Genomic DNA, 19363 nt, shown 5'->3' with positions numbered 1-19363 from the left:
TTTTTTTTCAATTTATCTATAATTATAAAAAATTTGCTGACTCACAGACCAAACACAGCCTAAAACAGGTAATGTAAATTTAAATTTTTGGTGTATTGATAAATATAATACAGTACTATAAATGTTTTTACTCTTTTTTATGATTTTCTTAACACTACTTTCTTCTCTCTGGCTTACTTATTGTAAGAATACAGTATACAATGCATATAACATACAGTCAAGTGTAAGCTATCAGAAGCTCAGATTTGGGGGAAGTCAAATGATATACACTGACTTTTTACTGTGCTGGTGTCAGAGCTCCTAACCCCAGCATTGTTCAAGGGTCAACAGTATATACAAATATACAACCATGAAAGTGTACACCTGAAACTAAAATAATGTTAGATGTCAATTGTGCCTCAATTGAAAAAGAAGAAAGAGAAAGATAATTAAATTTAAGTCTATGAGATGGCTCTCTCATGCCTGTAGGAGAATGGAGTGATCCTCCAGGACTATCTTTAAAAAAGGAGGAGGAGGAGAAAGGGAAGGAGGAAGAAGATGGGAAGGTAAGGGCAGTAAGAGAAACAGATGATAAAACAATGTACTATCTTAAACATTTCCAGGCAATTTTTTAAATTGCTATCAAAGTTTACTTCTCTGAAACCAAAAACAATAAAATATCTAAACACATACATCCCTGCCCGTGCAGTAGGACGCTGACAGTCTCCTTTATTAGAGAGCATATTATCATGTTTTTAGGTAGATTACTTGGACAGGGTTACGCAGGAAGGCATTTCCTGAAAAATGACTAAGGTGGTTGGGGCAGGGCACAGGCATTTGTTCTGAGAACAATGATGGGTATCGGTGTGCAAATTATTTTTATTTTTATGGAAAAACAAATTACATATTCAGATATAGAAATGAGTAAATGAGTGACAACTGCTTGAAAAAAATGAACGAATCAAGAGTCAGTTTTCACCGGCTGGTATGGTTCAATGGATTGAGCTTTGTCCCATGGACTGTGAGGTCCTGGTTTGATTCCCAGTCAGGGCACATGCCAAGGTTTCATGCTCCATCCCTAGTAGTGGGCATGCATGTGGCAGCCACTCGATATTAGAGAGAAACATCGATGTTTCCTATCTCTCTAAAAAAATCAATAAAATGATTTTTGTTTAAAAAAAAAAAAAAGAGTGAGCTTTCTATTCCCCATGAAAATAACTTGCCAATATGTGAATGCAGACAACCAGTTTCCTTCCTTAATGAGTTGGTCAGAGTCAGGTTGAATAACAGTTTTAATTAGCATAAATAAATAAATAGATAAATAAATAAAATTACATATACTGTGAAGAACAGTTACCTTTAGGTATTCATGAATGAGATGCGTCCAGTTTTCCACCTTGTGCTTGTATAGCAGAATTATTCTAAGTCAAATAAATAAGTACAAAAAAATTTTACTGATCGGGTAAAGAAAAATGGAAATGATACCAAAAAATACTAACCAATGTTGGAGAGGTTGTAGAGAAAAAGAAACCCTCATTCACTAGTGGGAATGTGAACTGGTATAGCTACAATGGAAGACAGTGTGAAGGTTCCTCAAAATATTAAGAATAGCCCGGCAGTGTGCCTCAGTGGTTGAGTGTCGACCCATGCACCAAGAAGTCACTGGTTCGATTCCCAGTCAGGGCACATGCCCAGGTTATGGGCCAAATCCCCAGTGTGAGGCATGCAGGAGGCGGCCGATCAATGTTTCTATCATCGATGTTTCTATCTCTCTCTCCCTCTCTCTTCCTCTCTGTCTAAAATCAAGAAAGAAAAAAACATAAAAGTAAAAAAAAAGAATAGAAATACTAGCAACCTTTTTTCTGGGTACCTACCTGAAAAATTTTTAAATACTTATTTTTAAATAAATATATACCTCTATGTTTGTTGCAGCGTTATTCACGGTGGCCAGGATAGAAACACAACTGAAGTGCCCTTTGACTGATGATTGGATAAAAAAAGAAGTGGTGTAAGTGTACAGTGAAATACTACTGAGCCATAGGAAGAGATGAAATACTGCCATTTGTGACATAGATAGATCTTGCATGGAATATCATGCTAAGCAAAATAAGTCAGACAAAAAAGATCAACAGCTTTCACTCCTATCTGGGATATAAAACTGAAAGCAACAAATGAACAAACACCACAAACAAAAACTCATGGACACATATTACAGTAGGGTGCTTACCAAGGGAAAGGGGGTGGGGGAGGTAGTAAAGGGGTCAAACATGTGGTGACAGAAGGAGATAGAACTTTGGGTGATAAATGCAAAATGTAATATACAGAGGATGACTATAGAATTGTACACTTGAAGCCTATACAATTTTATTAACCAATGTCACCCCCAAACTTTTCAGTTAAAAAAAATGATCTAATTAGACTTTCTTCTTTTATTTAAACAACAATTTTATAAGTGACATACACCTGATAACTGAATGACACATTCACTTAGTTATAGTTGTGAAAATTATAATTAAAATTAAAATTACTGCATAATTCTTAACACTGAGAAGGGCAGAGACAGATAATAAACAAATGAAAAGTATGTAGGAACTTAGTAATCTGTTGAAACAAAAGCAAAGCTTAATTTCTTCTTGGTAGTGCTTTTTTTATGTCACAGGTAAGCATAAAAATGGCTGGCTAGCTTTATTATTTAATGAAATTTGGGAAGGAAAGGGAGCTTGGGTAGCTTCAGTTAGGAGATAAGCAAATAAGAGGCAATGATGAGAAAGAGAGGTTTGATTATATGGGTCATAAAAGTATTCATTACCACCTTTCCACCTGTGTATAAATGTGACTTACTTTCCATGGGGACTGCCGGAAATTAAACAGTGGCTCTTAGAAACAAGGACGACTTCATCACTCAGGCAGACGCCCTATAAAGGCCGCCATGAGATTTGCCGGGGACTATTAGGAAGGGGCCCTCATCAGAGAAATAATGCAAAACCCAGCATAAAATGCCCACGAGAGCCTGAACAGACGATTTTACTCATCTAATATCTCTGAAAAGGAAATTTCCAGAATCATGGAAGAAGAAAATGATCTTGTTTAAATAGCTTTTAATTAACTAGACAGATCCATGAGTCCTTTCTGAATGGAGTCAAAAGGGGCGTGTGAGGAGCAGATATTTGGTCATATCTGTCAGTCTCCTCTGAAGATTGCTTTGCTGTCCTATTAGAATTGTTTTCCAGGTTAAAGGATCATTTTTTTAAATCCCCAGTGAGTGTTTCCTCACTCATCAAAAAATGGCACTAGTTAGAATTGCAGGAATGTATTTGTACTGCTCACATGTGGTCAAGTACGCTGCTCCGTGAAGTGGGATTCGGCAGTTTCAGGAATCTTATCTTCACATTTGCAGCAGAGGCAAGAGCCGAAGTAAGACCTGCTACTTTGCCCCCTTACATATTACTCTATGGTCCCTAAACCTGATTACCCTGCTGCTCCCCTACTGGGGGAGAGGACGGCTTCGAAAAGAGAAATCACGTAGACATCGACAGATGGGATAAGACATGTGTAAAACCCAGAGACATGATTGGGTTGTCTCTAGTAAAGACAACCTGGGCTTTTGGGTAACACTGACATAGAGTGCTCTTTTATTTTTATTTCATTCAGACCCTACCCCATCCACACACAAAAAACAGAGCAAATGCTGCATGCTTTGGTGGCAAGTGGGCCTTCAGCTATTTCGACCACGGTGCACAGGTTTGTATGTTCACCAAGTTTTAACAAGTTTTGCCTAGGAAATTGACTCTTGTGATGAAAACCCATGAAAGCAAGTTGAAGGGGGAAAAAAGAGTTTTTCTCACCTTCTGAGGAAAATTGACAGATTATTTGAAGCCTTTGCCTTAGTTGTGAATCTTATCACACAGTTCTGATTAAGCATGTCTATGAGGCTAAAATCATAGCCCAAGGGGTAAAGTCATGTATTACCAATTTAAAAAAAGAATTATAATCCTTTCCTGATGAACTGTTTTATTCTCATGTGAACTGTATTTAATATAGTATGGCTTTTTACCTTATAAATTTATAATGCTTGCTTTATTCATGATATTAAATGTTTTTATAAATTGCAAAAATTCATAGTTTGCAAATCTTTAATAATAAAGAAGTTTGGAAAGGCTGGCATTAGGTGTAGACAAAATTTTTGCCTGCATGGGAAGGGTTGACATTTCTATAAAATAAAATTAAAATGTATGCACTTATAGAATTATTAAGGGAAGATATATATATTTTGACATTTATGTCATCAAAGTCCACATGCAATGAATTAGCCTTTAAGTGTTAGAGCATAAAAAATATTGTTTATTCAAATTGAAAAATAAAAAATAATTTACCAAGTATATTAGAAATTAGAGATCACAGTCAATAAAAATTAAAATGATTCTGACTTCAATGTTCCAAACCTAAATATGTGATGAGGTCTACCCTGACATTTTTAGACATACTAAAATCAGGAGCAAATATTTGCTGGGCAACCATTCAAGATATCTGTATTGTTCCAAGTCCTATTAGAAACAGATGTCAGTATGGTTTTTAATGTGTAAAGGGTTCATTAGGGAAATAACTGTGATATAAAATAGGAAGACACTCAGGGAAAGCTGGGAGAACCATCAGACCCCAAAGCGAGTGTGACCCCCAAGTGAAGCAGAGAGGAAGAGAAAAGTCAGGTAGAAACATCCTAGACTGCCAAGCAGTTAATGAATATTTGGAAATACCGTCAAATTTTTTAAGCCAAGATCAGCCAGCAATGGAATCTCATATTTCTCAGGAAAGGGTCTGCCTTTGTTTCCCTGCCACACTTAGTTATTAACAAGGAGCAGCCTATGGGAGAAAATGCCTTGGCACATGCGCAGAGATGCCCTTCAAAGTAAACCAGCCAGGGCTTTACACCACATAGACTTTGCACAGTGGGAGGTCTGAGAAGCTCCTTCTCACTGGCCATCAGGAAAATATTCTAGGTGTGATATGGAAAAACAAATGAGAGTCAACAACAGAATATACTGCATTTCTACGGAAACCCACTCAACTTTGAAACTTGCTCTGATATTTCCTATGGAAAAAAATAAATAAATTAGAATCTTTCTTGAGCTTTTATTCCTATGCCATTACCATTAAATTTCTCTACTCAACTTCCAAAATAAAATGTGTTCCATATTCTAATCTTTGATGTTAAAAAAAGAAACAAAAAACAAAACAAAACAAAACAAAACAAAACTTTCCTTTTTTACTACAAGTGAAAACAGTATTCCTTAAATTTTGGCACAGTTTTTGGATTAGTAAGAAGACAGGTGAGGTAGACAATTTCAGATGCCATTCACCTTTTAACTATCTACATCTTCTTAAGGGAAGTGATATTTTGAATTATCTATAACTCAGCTGTTTTAACTGAATAGCAAAGAATCTTGGGCTGTTTGTGGAAAAAAGAAAGGTTCAGCATGAAGATGTGAATTCTACACAATGTCACTCCTTTACATGTATGAGATATCTGTAAATCAAGTGTTTGTAAATTATACACACAAGCCTTATATTACAGGTACTTATCATTCCTAGCCTTGTACTTTCTCCATCACCTCTGTTAATTTATGCTTTCTACAGTAGAGATGAGTCTATGTAGAACAATGAGTTTGTTTGGGTGAAGACAGATTTGAAGGGCATTGGAGAGCATGACAGAACCCTGTGTCATCACATTCCTGAATGCCTAGCAGATCAGGGAGCAGACTGCACAAAAGTTGAGAAAAGTCAGAGTAGAAAAGAGTGACAGGAAAGAAAAAAAACATATTTAGTATCATGGAGAGGTCCCAAAATAGGCATTAAAAGATTTGAGTTCTGATCTACCTTGAATATTTATGAGTATGTGGATGTGGTAAAAAATTAAAAAAAAAAAAAAAAAAGAGTTAATAATTGTGTTAAATAATTGAGGAAATAGTTGTGGCATTCAATGAACAAATACTTGTAAAATATTGGAAATATATAAACTCTATGCAAATTAAACAAATATTTTATAAATGATCACACAATAGTAAATATATGCACATATTATTATTGTCTACAAATTTATATTCCCACGTCGTTCCAGGAACAGGTAGAATTGGGTTTAAAATAGTACTGTCGTATCTCTGCTTCCATTTCTCATTTCAGCTTGTTTGTATTTCCTTTTCCACGTAGACCTTTTCATTCCTACTGCAGATAAACTTTTTGCACAACCAAGAAGGATGACTGCTAAGAATCATATCCTATTTGTTTACAGGTAATGATCCAAAATGAAGACAGTGTTCCCCATCATTCCCAGAAGGAAAGTTCACAGGACAATTCTAAGCGATCTAACGACCAACTTTGAATCAATCACACTTCTCATGGGGATGTGGTGTTATAATTGGCCTAAACTAGCTGAATCCTATTGCAGGTAGAACAAAATACAAAGAATGACCATCCCTCAGGACTACAAATGAGATGAATTCCAGAGAACCAGTGAAAGAAAGCTGAGAAATCTATAGCTTTGTTGGAATGATTCAAAATAAAAAAGTAAATTCCAAACTGATATTTATAGTGTGGGAATTAAAAGAAAATTGGAAATTTGGTTTAGTAGAGCAAATTCTGACATAAATATGTACAAAGAAGTGGGAACCTGAGAGAAAGAATAGAAAGGAATTTGGGGAGGTACAAGTGTGCCTGCCTTACCAAGAAAGGGTGCCTTTGATTTTAGTACCGACTGATATCCGATGTTTCACTGAAAAGGTTTTATTAACTGGGGATGTTAAAAAAAAAAAAAACCCACCTTAGTTTTCGCATCTCAGGAAGTTTTACCTCCCCAGGTCAGGTGATATATTTCTTATTAAATTCTACTCCTATGTGGGAATATAAAAGGGGGAACAAAGGTCAATCAAGAAGAAATATAAATATAGTCCATGTTAAACTCCATGTTCTATCTGTCCTACTGTGTTTTTTTTTTTCTGTTTTCCAAAACATTTTTCTTTTAAATCTCTATTTACAGTATATTTAAAACTGCATGTCATTTTTAATGCTCAGTTTTCTTGAAATATACAAACCAATAAAAAGAAGGAGGGATACAAGTGCTTAATAAGGAGACCACCCAATGCTTTCTGAAGTGTGATGGTAGGTAGAGTTGCTTTCTTGGACAAACTCTTACTCTGTCCCCTCTTAATTCTACACAGTCCAGTGTTCATTTCTGAAGTCCTGAATGTATCATATACCTCCAGGCAGGTTTAACTCTAATCAAAGAAGTGGGAGCAAACTAAGCAAGAAATTACAGGAAATGTTAAGGAGATGTTGGTCCTTAGAGTAGCTCACTCATCTATTCAGGGAATTAACTACTCCTTTTGTTGTATTTTTCAAATTTGCCCCTTTAAAGCAACTAAATTGTAATAATTTTACACACATTTCCTTTCTAATGTACATTATCATGGCTGGACATGAAATACTTATAGACCCCAGTATAAGGAGACTCATGAATTTTAAATGTAAGTAATTAGGAAAGTTTAAAATTGAAATACTTCACCTAGTTGCCATTTCATGTGCAGATTAATTACTGGAGATTGTGAGTAGCATCAGATCTTGGAGAAAAGCTGTATTTGCTAAGTAAAAGTTCTTTTCAGCTTTCAAAATATGATTTTGAGATTCTGTGTTTTTCCTTGGGAAAGAAGTGATGTTCACTGTGAGGGCAGTGACAGCAGACTCTTCATTTGGGTTAGCTGTCAAAGGCAATCTAAAACATTAGTAAAGGGAAAACACATTAAACGCTTTTAGTGAGGTGCACGCTGAAGAATGGATGGCTGAATGAATCGATGGCCCAATGAGACAAATCATCTGTCTGGCTGCCACAGGGTCCTTTAGGCTATTATACATAAGGCTGCTTGTGCCCTCTTTATCAAGTAGCAGGCTATTGATAGCCTCTCTCTCCAGACTCATTACCTCTCTATCTTGGGCCCAGCTCTCATTCTTCTCAACAGGTGAACTCTGCACATCTCATTCTGTCCTGACGCTGAAGAGAGCACAAAGGACAGATGCCGGAGGTTTTCACATCGAAGTTCAACAGTCCTTAAAGCCCAGTAATGCTTACCTAAGACAGGTACATGATTTATTGGGTCCATTTCAACATTTCATTGAGCCAGTATTCATCAAAGCAAATTGATGCATCATTACTATGGCCGCTTTCATTAACAAGGTAAATATACAGATCTCAATGGTTTGTGCTCTGGGTATAATCTAAACAGTAGAGAAAATCAAATTTTGAACTGGCTTATAATCTGGTCATTCTCTATAACAGATTTTTATTATAGTCTTCCTGGGTGAATTAGCCACATAAGGTAATTCCCTTTGACCTGATTTTGAACAAATAAGGTGTTCACCAACGAGCACAAAATATTCCTTAAGCTGTGATTTAATATTTAGTCCATCTTGCTGTATATATAAAGATATATAAAAGACACTTTGAACAATATTCAATAAAAAGGTTATAACAGAGAATTTTATGGGATATGTGATTGTGGATAGACAACATTACAGAGAATATATATTTCATATCAGATGTTATACATTTGTGGAATAATATATATTCTATAGAATGTTATATCATTATAGGTTGTTTAGAAACATGTCTGATAGCATCAGAAAGCTGTATCAGTATTTGTTATGGGTGATGTATGAAGTGAAAAATCTAGATTGACTGCATATGACTGCAAATTAGAATTCATCATTACATCATCACCAGCACATTATAGTCATTATGCCTACTTCACTACACACATCACTGTATTTCATTTAACCTTATCAATAACTCCTTGACTTATGTGTACTTAATCCCACTGTAAACATAAGAAAACAGAAATCAGAGAGACTAAGTAATTTGTCTCAAGACACGCAGCTAGAAAATGGCGTAAGTGGAAACTGATGCATTTTTTAAAATATTTTTTCTTTATTGATTTTAGATATAGAGGAAGGGAGAGGGAGAGATATTTAAAAACATTGATGAGAGACAACATGGGCTGACCACCTCCTGCACACGCCCACCTTGGATTTGGCCCACAACCTGGGCATGTGTCCTGACCGGGAATTGAATCAGGGACCTTTTGATTCATGGGTCAATGCTCAACCAGTGAGCCACACAAACTGGGCTATAAGTAGGAATTGAATAGAGGCCTCTTGTCCATCAGTGGACGAATGAATAAAAAAGCTGTGGTACATATACACAATGGAGTACTATGCAGCTATAAGAAAGAAAGATCTTTTATCTTTTGAGATGACATGGAGGGACCTGGAAAGTATTATCCTAAGCGAAACAAGCGAAACAGAGAAAGATAAATATCACATGATCTCACTGATTTGTGGAATATAATGAAATTAAGTCTGAGAAATAGGGTAGACACAGAGACATGGAAGTAGGGTACAGACTGATAACCCTCAGAAGGGGGGGAGGTGGGGGGAGGGAAGAGATAAACCACAGAACTTATATGCATGCACCCATAACTGATGGACATGGGCAACAAAGCTGGGGACAGAGTGGGGGGAATGGGGAGGAGGATGTCAATGGGGAAAAAAAGGAGAAACATCTGTAACAAAAATAAATTAATTAAAAAAAAAAAAAAAGAATAGAGGCCTCTCTTGTTCTAGATTTCTTGTTATACTCTCCTACCATACATTCTACAGCATCTCTTAAGTGCTCACTTAACAATCAAGACTTTCACTGGCCCTGGCTGATTTGGCTCAGCAGTTAGAGTGTCAGCCTGTGGTCCAGAGAGTCCTGGGTTTGGATCCTGCTAAGGGCATGTACCTTGATTGCAGTTTGTCCCTGGCCCCAGTTGTGGTTGTGTGGGTGGCGACCACTTGATGTGTCTCTCTCACATCGATGTTTCTCTCTCCCTCTCACTCTATCTAAAGATGAATGTAAAAATGACCTCGGGTGAGGATTAAAAAAAAAAAAGACTTTCACTGGCTTATTTCACACGACCCTGTGGTTTTCCTTGAATAGAAGGCCTCCATGGAAATTCTTTGACTCTTGTCCTCAATTATGTACAAAAATCCAGCTTCTGAATGTCTTACTCTTTCAATGTAGCTGAAACTGAGCAGATTCTTGGCAAACAATAGTGTTTTTCTAAAGTGTCATTCTAGCCACATCATACATTGTTTATACCTTATCTTATGCAAAGTATCACCACTGATATTCAATGTATTGGAAAATTTAGAAATAAAATCCTGCCTGAGACTTGGAGATATGAAATCAGTTAGTTTTTGTCCTAAACAGTTCCATTCTCCAAGGGCCACTTCTGGTCACGTAGATCCCATTACTAAAATATATGAAAAGAAAGAGAGGCAAAATCAGAAGAAAGTTGGTTAAAAATGTTCAAAGGAAAAATCTCATTAGAAGGATTTACAATCCAATTACATGAATTCTAAGAGACTAGGCAAATTATTGAAGCTATTCATATTATTTTACTGAAACAGAATTTCTTTGTACTGAGTAAAGGAATTATTTGCTAGACCTTGAAAGAACAATTATAGATCTTTGCTCTAATATGATTTGATTTGTTTATAAAGTGTTTCCTAAAGCTAGTTACAATTGTCATGGTTTGTTGTAAAAATTTCCCTATTTTTTTCTACAAATTCAAATCCTAAAATAGACTTTTGAAGAAATACAGGTGTGATTAATGTTAGTACTTTTGCTGAGTGAAGATACCATGTGTTTTTATTTTTAATTGTTTTAATAATTATCAAACTCTAAATAAGTACAACTCTCCAAAATATTTTTTATAATTAGTTATTATTTTACTGAATAAAGCACTAAATAATGAAGCATTCAAATGCTAAGTTTACTGCAAATATCAATCAACTAAGCTCCTCTTTGTATTACAGTTATAACTAAAATCTCTATAACGTAAACAGCAAAATGGAAAAAGGAAGATTAAGAAAAAATTTGGAGGTTACAACGTTTTTTACTTTTAACTTCAAAGTTTCTCTTGCATTTAAACTGATAGTCCTCCAGTTTAGCAAAAATGAAGGTGATGGAGGAGTTGATGAGGGAGAATAATTAAAATATTTTAAGAAGCTGTGTAGACATGTCTGTTGAAAAATTAGAGCATATTATATATTGACGTACATGGTTACTAATTAAAACTGCTGCAAATCTCTGAAATAAAGCCTGCAAGGTGTTTGAAACTCCAAGTTCTACTCTCAGTCAACTTCTGAAATCAAATTTGGGGATTCTCATTAATGCTTTCTTATGACTCCTTTCTCCAATTTCCCCTACAAAATGAATTAACTCTCTTAATTATACTTCAGTAGAAATGGTCACCAGTTTCATATGCACACAGATTCATTCATTCAAAACATTTCTAAGTGTCCATGAGATGCTAGGTTTTCTTCTAAGTTCTAGTGCACAGCAGTGAGGGTGTGAGTCAAGATCTTTATTCTTTATTTTTATTTTTATTTTTTTATTTATGAATTTTTATTTATTTTTTTGTTACAGATATTTTACCTTTTTACCCCATTAGCACCCCCCCACCCTGTCCCCGGCTTAGTTGTCCATGTCCATTGGTCATGCATACATGCATATAAGTTCTGTGGTTTATCTCTTCCCACCCCCCCACCCCCCCACCCCCCATCCCCTCTTCTGAGGGATGTCAGTCTGTGCCCTACTTCCATGTGTCTGGGTCTACTGTATTCCTCAGACTGTTATGTTCATTATATTCCGTATATAGTGAGATCATGTGGTATTTGTCTTTTTCTGCTTGGCTTCTTTCACTTAGGATAATACTTTCCAGGTCCCTCCATGTCGTCTCAAAGGATAAGAGATCTTTCTTTCTTACCGCTGCATAGTACTCCATTGTGTATATGTACCAAAGCTTTTTTATCCATTCGTCTACTGGTGGACACTTGGGCTGTTTCCAGATCTTAGCTATTGTAAATAGTGCTGCTATGAACATGGGGGTACATATATTCTTCCTGATTGGTGTTTCAGGTTTCTTAGGGTATATTCCCAGCAGTGGGATCACTGGGTCAAATGGAAGTTCAATTTTTAATTTTTTGAGGTAGCACCATATTGTTTTCCATAGCGGCTGCACCAGTCTGCATTCCCACCAGCAGTGTATTAGAGTCCCCTTTTCTCCACACCCTTGCCAACACTTGTTGTTTGATGATTTGTTAATGGCGGCCATTCTGACAGGTGTGAGGTGATACCTCATTGTTGTTTTAATTTGCATCTCTCTGATGATTAGTGATGTTGAGCATTTCTTCATATGTCTCTTGGTCATTTGTATGTCCTGTTTGGAGAGGTGTCTATTCAGCTCCTCTGCCCATTTTTTAATTGGGTTCTTTGTCTTCCTTTTGTGGAGTTGTATGAGCACTCTATATATATTGGAAATTAACCCCTTATCTGATACATCATTGGCAATGATGTTCTCTCATACAGTGGGTTGCCTTTCCATTTTGATGATTGTTTCTTTTGCTGTGCAGAAGCTTTTGAGTTTGATGTAGTCCCATGTGTTCATTTTCTCCTTTATTTCTGTTGCCTTAGGTGATGTATCAGTGAAAATTCTGCTCCGTATGATGTCCGAAATTTTGTTGCCTACATTTTCTTCTAGAATTTTTATGGATTCACGGGTCACATTTAAGTCTTTTATCCATTTTGAGTTTATTTTTGTGTATGGTGTAAGTTGATGGTCTAGTTTCATTTTTTTGCATGTAGCTGTCCAATTTTCCCAACACCATTTATTAAAGAGGCTGTCTTTACTCCACTGTATGCTCTTGCCACCTTTGTCAAATATTAATTGAGCGTATTGCCTTGGATCCATTTCTGGGTTTTCAGTTCTGTTCCACTGGTCTATATGCCTGTTCTTGTGCCAGTACCAGGCTGTTTTGGTTACAGTCGCTTTGTAGTATAACCTGATATCTGGTATTGTGATCCCACCTACTTTGTTCTTCTTTTTCAAGATTGCTGTGGCTATTCGGGGTCTTTTTTGGTTCCATATGGACTTTTGAAGTATTTGTTCTAGTTCTATGAAATATGTCATTGGTATTTTGATGGGGATTGCACTGAATCTATAGATTGCTTTGGGTAGTATGGACATTTTAATGATGTTAATTCTTCCAATCCATGAACAGGGTATGTGCTTCCACTTTTTTATATCTTCCTCTATTTCTTTTTTCAATGACCTGTAGTTTTCTGCAAATAGGTCCTTTACTTCTTTGGTTAAGTTTATTCCTAGGTATCGTAATTTTTTGGAGCGATGGTAAATGGGATTGTTTTTCAGTTTCTCTTTCTGTGAGTTCATCATTGATGTACAAGAATGCCGTCGATTTCTTGACGTTAATTTTGTATCCTGCTACTTTGCCAAATTCATTTATTAAGTCTAATAGATTTTTGATGGAGTCTTTAGGGTTTTCTATGTACAATATCATGTCATCTGCAAATAATGACAGTTTCACTTCCTCCTTTCCATTTTGGATCCCTTTTATTTTTTCTTCATGTCTGTTTGCTGTGGCTAAGACTTCCAGTACAATGTTAAATAAGAGTGTCGACAGTGGACATCCCTGTCTTGTTCCTGTTCTTAATGGAAATGTTTTTAGTTTCTGTCCATTGAGTATGATGTTGGCTGTAGGTCTTTCATATATGGCCTTTATTATGTCGAGATATGATCCCTCTATTCCCACATTGCTGAGCGTTTTTATCAGAAATGGATGCTGGATTTTGTCGAATGCTTTTTCAGCATCTATTGATATGATCATGTGGTTTTTATTCTTCATTTTGTTTATGTGGTGTATCACGTTAATTGATTTGCAAATATTGTACCAGCCTTGCATCCCTGGAATGAATCCCACTTGGTCATGGTGAATAATTTTTTTGATGTATTTCTGGATCCGATTTGCTAATATTTTGTTCAGGATTTTGGCGTCTATGTTCATCAGGGATATTGGCCTGTAGTTTTCTTTCTTCGTAGTGTCTTTTTCTGGTTTTGGAATTAGAATTATGCTGGCCTCATAGAACGTGTTTGGAAGTCTTCCTTCTTCTTGAATTTTTTGAAATAGTTTGAGGAGAATGGGTGTTAGTTCTTTCTTGAATGTTCGGTAAAACTCCCACGTGAAGCCATCTGGGCCTGGGCTTTTGTTTGCTGGGAGAGTCTTGATTACCTCTTCAATTTCCTTAGTTGTTATTGGTCTGTTCAAGTTTTCTATCTCTTCCGGGAATAGTTTTGGGAGACTGTGTGTTTCTAGAAATTTGTCCATTTCGCCTAGATTGTCGAATTTGTTGCCATATAGTTGTTCATAGTAGTTGTTAACGATCTTTTGTATTTCCGTGGTGTTGGTTGTTACTTCTCCTCTCTCATTTCTGATTTTGTGTATTTGGGTTCTCTCTCTTTGTTTCTTGGTGAGTCTAGCTAAGGGTCCATCAATCTTGTTTATCTTTTCGAAAAACCAGCTCTTTGTTTCATTGATCCTTTGAATTGTTTTTTTGGTCTCTATGTCATTTATTTCTGCTCTGACCTTTACTATTTCCTTCCTTCTACTTGCTCTGGGGTTTTCTTTTTGTTTGCTTTCTAATTCTTTAAGTTGTGAAGTTAGACAGTCAATTAGAAATTTTTCTTGTTTTTTGAGGTAGGCCTGTAGTGCTATGAACTTCCCTCTCAGAACTGCTTTCGCTGCATCCCATAGATTTTGTGTTGTTGTGTGTTCATTTTCATTGGTTTCCAGGAAGTTTTTAATTTCTTCCTTGATCTCCTCGGTGACCCATTCATTGTTTAATAACATGCTATTTAGCCTCCATGTGTTGAAATGTCTTTGCATGTTCTTGTTGCAATTGATTTCTAGTTTCATGCCATTGTGATCTGAGAAGATGCTTGATATGATTTCAATCTTCTTGAACTTGTAGAGATTTAGTTTGTGTCCTATCATGTGGTCTATCTTTGAGAATGTCCCATGTGCACTTGAGAAGAATGTGTATTCTGTAGCCTTAGGGTGTAATTCTCTGTAGATATCTATTAAATCCATTTGGTCTAGTGCTTCATTTAGAGTCTCTGTTTCCTTGCTAATTTTTTGCCTAGAGGATCTATCCAGTGCTGTCAACGGGGTGTTGAAGTCCCCTGCTATGATTGTATTGCTGTCGATTTCTCCTTGGAAGTCCTCCAGAAGATTTTTAATATATTTTGGTGCTCCTATATTGGGTGCATATATGTTTATCAAGGTTATATCTTCCTGTTGGATAGATCCTTTCAATATTATGTAGTGGCCGTCTTTGTCTCTAGTTATGGTCTTCATTTTGAAATCTGTTTTATCAGATATGAGAATTGCTACCCTAGCTTTTTTTTCCTTTCCATTTGCTTGGAAAATTTTTTCCATCCCTTCACTTTCAACCGATGTGAGTCTTTTGTTGAGAGGTGGGTCTCTTGTAAACAACATATAGATGAGTCATGCTTTCTTATCCAATCAGCTACTCTGTGTCTTTTTATGGGAGCATTCAATCCATTTACGTTTAAGGTGATTATTGATATGTACTTATTTATTGCAATTTTTGTTTAGTGTGGTTCTATTTTTCTTCCCATTTCTACTGCTAATTACAGCAGTCCTTTTAACATTTCTTGCAGTGCTGGTTTGGTGCTAATGTATTCCCTTAGCCTTTTTTTGTCTGGGAAGCTCTTTATTTGATCTTCTATTTTGAATGATTGCCTTGCTGGGTAGAGTAGTCTTGGATTCAGATTCTTGTTTTTCATGACTTTGATTACTTCATGCCATTCTCTTCTGGCCTGTAGTGTTTCTGTTGAGAAGTCAGCTAAGAGCCTTATGGGGTTCCCTTTGTAGGTAACCTGTTGCTTATCTCTTGCTGCTTTTAGGATTCTCTCTTTGTCTTTAATTTGTGGCATTTTAATTACTATATGTCTTGGTGTGGGCCTGTTTGGGTTCTTCCTACGTGGGACTCTCTGTGCTTCTTGAACTTGAATGCCTTCTTCCTTCACCAAATTAGGGAAGTTTTCTCTCTATTTTTTTGAATATATTCTCTATCCCTTGCTCATTTTCTTCTTCTTCGGGGACTCCTATGATGCGAATATTATTACGTTTCCAGTTGTCCCATAGTTCTCTTAAGCTGTCTTCCTGTTTTTTAATAGTTTTTTCCTTCTGTTTTTCTGATTGGTTGATTTTTTCTACCCTGTCTTCTAATTCACTGATCCGGTCCTCAGCTTCCCCTACTCTGCTTTTTAAACCTTCCAATGTGTTTTTCATTTCGGTTATGTCATTTTTTATCTCTTCTTGTTGGTTTTTAATTTCCAATTGGCTTATTTTCAGTGTCTCTATGTCCTTACTCATGCTGTTCAGCTTCCTCAAGATCATGGCTCTGAATTCTAGCTCTGTTAACATGCCTAATTGCTCCACATTGATCTCATCTTCGGTGAAGGTGTCTTGCTCTTTCATTTGGCTTCTGTTTCTGTGTTTCACCATTTTGGCTATCACTGTGGGCTTTGGAGCCTGTCAAGTGCTCCCTGTGGGTGTTGGTGTTCTGCTGTTTGTGGCTCCCTCTCCTGTGTTTCGATGAGCGAGGGAGGACCCACGTTGAACACCACTGTCAAGTCTTACTTTCCTGGTTAAAGTTGCCAGCCCAGGAAATGTACTGTTATCCTCTAGCCTTTTGCCTGGAGGCTAGCAGTCTAGGTTAATTGATGAGTTTTGGGTTGTCAGTTGATTGAAAAACTCCCTCTGGTGCTCAGCCAAGGGGCTTTCACGAGGGTGGGGCAGATGCTGGTTGTTAGTGAGCCTCAATTAGCACTTCAATGGCCCACAGGGTGGGGTTGGATCTCCGAGGGAGGGGCTGCTGCCTCTCTCAGAGCCCTGGGAAGGAGCAATGTGGCCACCGTCCTGAGTGGCTGCACTCAGCCAAAGCTCTGAGCGCTCTCCAAACCCCGAGTGTCCCGACACAGCTCCAGTCCAATCCGCCCTCCCTCCGCCGGAGCCCAAGGTGAGTGGCTGTGGCTGTTTCAGCCTCTGTCCCGGCTGCGCTGTGGAGCCGCCTGGGAGTGTGACCCGAGGGCGCCGCTCCCAGCTGAGGCCACTGCCGAGCTGCCGACCGTGGGCTCCCAGCTCCGTTCCGCGCCTTCGCAAGCCTACCGGGATGGAGTCAGTGTCCCTCGTTGTATGGTCCTCACAAGCTGCTTTTCTGTTGGTTTTTCCCGTCGATTTGTCTGTGTTATAGTTGTAATTCCAGTTTGGTTCTGGAAGACGGTGTGTAGCTCCGTTCACTCCGCCGCCATTTTTCCTTCCAAGATCTTTATTCTTAAAGAAGCTCAGGGCAAGGCAGAGAGAAACAAACAAATGTGTAGAAAGAGAAATAAATATGATGATCTCAGATTATGATAAACATTGGAAATAAATCAGGGTTCTGAAACAGAGTGGGAGTTATCATATTTCATTGCCATTGAAGGTCTTTCTGAGTAATTAAAATCTGAGAAAATGCATGCATATTGGAAAACAAATCCAGCTTTGACTTAAATGGAGCACAAAGTTAAACAAAGCAAGGTAGAGGTAAGTTGACAATGTTCAAGAAACACATCCCAGCTACCTCAAGCCCGGCCAATAAAATTTCCCCTGTATAGTCCTCCATATTCTTTCTACAGGTTAGATATAAGCAAGCAATGGCTACTTTGAAAGTTGCCTGATAAAACTGTCAGAGCCGGGATTCCAAGGGTGTGGGTTACTTAATATCGGGAGAGAGAAGTAAGAGAACCAGGGAGGTTGGTTTTAGGCTTTATGTGAACAATAAATATTACACCACTGCAATTCTAAGAAGTATCTTTCACATGAGCCAAAATGACCTAAATTGATATGGTCAAGATTTGGGATTTAAGTGCCATGGAATGTGTTAATGGATCTCAAATAGGATTGAGATTTATTGTGACAGAATTGTATTTATGTTGTTAAACTACCATTCTGTCTGCTGCTTGGAGAACGAATTGTGAAGGAACAATAGCCAAAATTAATTAAGAGTAGAACTATCAGATCTGATGGTGGTCTGGACGAGGGTGGTAGTCATAGATATAGAAGGAAGTGAGCACATTCTGAGTATATTAGAAGGTAAATACAGAAGTCCTGGAAGATGGATAGAATGTGGCAGTGATGTACAGAGAGTAATAAAAAATCTCTTGATTCCAATTTTTATATTTTGAGCAATGAGATGAATGTTAGCATTAATTTTTAAATGGGAAGACAGCAGAAGATTCCAGAAAAACAATCATGATTTGAGGGTTTTGTGTTTGTTTGTTTATTTGTTTTTCTGACATCTCAGGCCATAGACATCTCTGTGAAATCTGTGGTTTGGGGTGGTCACTAAAAATAAAATTATTGAGTGAGAAACTACTAAAGATTAAGTAAAGTGTGACTTAATTATCTTCTTAATTTAGTAAATGTAGTGAAACCCCCCAAATACCTTCATACATTGTCCTTAATAAGGACAACAGAAAATTAGAAAGTATAACTATTTAAGAACTGACTAAAGTAGGCACTGTCAAGATATAAGCTCAAGAATCTGTTCCAAGCCTGTTCTATAATCTCCACGAGTTTTTAATCCTTAAATCACTTATCATCTCTGATCAATTTTATTCATTTATAAATAGAACAGAATATAAGTGACCTATTTCTCTTAATAGGCTTCTTATAGTCATAATAAAATAATTCAAGAGAAAGCGCTAAATTACAAAATGTAGGTTGAATTTTATATTACTATCACTTTTAATAAATACAGTTTTTCAAAGCAACTTCTGTAGTTTAAAAATAATATCACTTTTTTTAAAAACTAAAATGACATTTTGGCCATGAAGAAATCATGTAGAAAATGGAATCCATAAATGTATACAAACATCAGGCTAATTTCTAAAGGCAAAAAATTAACAATAGCATTTCCCAGATGAATTTCTTTTGAAGTAAACATTTTCAGAATTAATATCTTTTTAAATGTTGGAAAAAGCTTAAGCAAGATAATTAATTCTATGCCTAATTCCCAATTTATCAAAGGGCAATTCATGTATTATAATTAACATGAATAATATATGTAACCTAAAGAATTAAAACATAGGAAAAAAAAATCATGCAATCTATTTTTAAACTACTCTGGGGAAAAGTTACCCTTGACTTAATTTTCAAAAACTGCCTAATAGTATTGACATAACTAAGTAGTGTGAATGGAAACACACATGCTGGGCACAGACAATTTAAATACTAATTTTGCTCACTGTCTGTTAGAGATAGAGTCAAAAATACACAATGTAGGTACATGATTATGGTTGTTGTGACAAAAATGTCAGGCTGGGATCCAAAATAGATTTCAAAACAACACTCTTGCAGTAGCTTTTTTTTT

This window comes from Molossus molossus, unplaced genomic scaffold, assembly GCF_014108415.1.
Source record: "Molossus molossus isolate mMolMol1 unplaced genomic scaffold, mMolMol1.p scaffold_m16_p_5, whole genome shotgun sequence".
Lineage (NCBI taxonomy): Eukaryota > Metazoa > Chordata > Mammalia > Chiroptera > Molossidae > Molossus > Molossus molossus.
The sequence above is the reverse complement of the archived record's forward strand: the minus strand, read 5'-3'. Positions refer to the sequence as shown.